This window comes from Myotis davidii, unplaced genomic scaffold (genome assembly GCF_000327345.1).
Source record: "Myotis davidii unplaced genomic scaffold, ASM32734v1 scaffold290, whole genome shotgun sequence".
Classification (NCBI taxonomy): Eukaryota; Metazoa; Chordata; class Mammalia; order Chiroptera; family Vespertilionidae; genus Myotis; species Myotis davidii.
In genome coordinates, this window is record NW_006285049.1 from 1,160,100 (window position 1) to 1,161,508 (window position 1,409).

The 1,409-nt window shown below is 42.7% G+C and overlaps 1 pseudogene; it reads right to left on the reverse strand.

Annotated features, from left to right (window-relative positions):
- Window positions 1-79: 79 nt before the first annotated feature.
- LOC102761164 lies at window positions 80-474 on the reverse strand (annotated as a pseudogene).
- Between the last annotated feature and the right edge of the window lie 935 nt (window positions 475-1,409).

A 1,409-nucleotide genomic window follows, 5' to 3' on the forward strand; every position in this document is an offset into this window, starting at 1 on the left:
CCAGGCCCAGGTCTCTCTCTCTCTCTCTCTCTCTCTCTCTCTCTCTCTCTCTCTAAACAGAATGAGACTTTTGTTTTTATTACTCTAAAGGCTTCATTTTTAAATTTATTTAGCTTTCTGACTCTGTGCTTGTGCCTTCAACACTTTCACAAGGATTTTCTGCCCCTCAATAAGGAAAGCACGCTTGATCCTGTCACAGACACATTTAGCACACCTGGATCCACCATAGGCCCTGCTGATGTGTTTTTTCGTTTTAGACAACCTCATTAGAACTTTAGGTCTCACAGCACAAGCTCCGCAAAGTTGGCCTGGGCACACACCACATGCAGATTTTGGTGCTTTCCCAACCTTCTTGGTATAAAGTTATACAATTCTATTACCAGGGTTTGAGACAGTCTAGTTTTGTTAGAGGCTGTATTGTAGGATAGCCTCCGACGGTATGTCATACACTGGACCATGGTGAATACCTAAACTGAAGTCACTGTACCCAGAAGAGGACAGGCCCAGGTCTGTAAGCACCTCCTGAGGTGAGTCTCGGGGTGGAGAGGCCTAGGGAACAGAGAGAGACACTTGACCTCTTGTTCTGTCACTAGGCAGGTTCTCAATCTTCTGGCCTTATTTTCCCTTTTGCACTATAGATTTCCACCCTGCCCTTCTCCGTAGGGAGTGGTAAATAGGGCAATCAAGTCTTGGACTTGTAAGCTTAGAGATGTATGTCCAAGCTTGAGAGATGAGCAGGGCATCCCAAGCCAAGATGCCAAGAAAGAAAGAGCGATTTACTCAGAAAAGAAAGAAATAGAAGTAAAAGCCTAATGAGGGCTTACTTAGAGATGGCAAGGATAATAATAATGAGAATTAACCTTAACATCAACACCTTCAATTTACTACCCACCCACCTGTTTTTTTTAATTTTCACCTGAGGATATGTTCTTATTGATTTTAGAGGAAGGAAGGGAGAGAGAGAAAAAACAAACAAACATCGATCAGTTGCCTCCTGTTCGCACTCAACCAGGGATTGAACTGCAACCTAGGTATGTGCCTGACCAGGAATCAAACCTTTTTGATGTATGGGACGACATTCCAACCAACTGAGCCAGCTAGCTGGGGCCCTATCACTTTTTTTTTCTTTTTAATACCAGAATGCTAAAATACCTTCCCAACCCAGCATTCTTGGCCTTATTTTTTAAAAATTTTTATTGATTGATTGATTTTTAAGAGAGACAGCAATTTTTTCCACTTTTTTTTAAAAAAATATTTTATTGATTTTTTTACAGAGAGGAAGGGAGAGGGATAGAGAGTTAGAAACACTGATGAAAGAAACATCGATCAGCTGCCTCCCGCACACTCCCCACTGGGGATGTGCCCGCAACCAAGGTACATGCCCTCGACCAGAATCAAACCTGGGACAC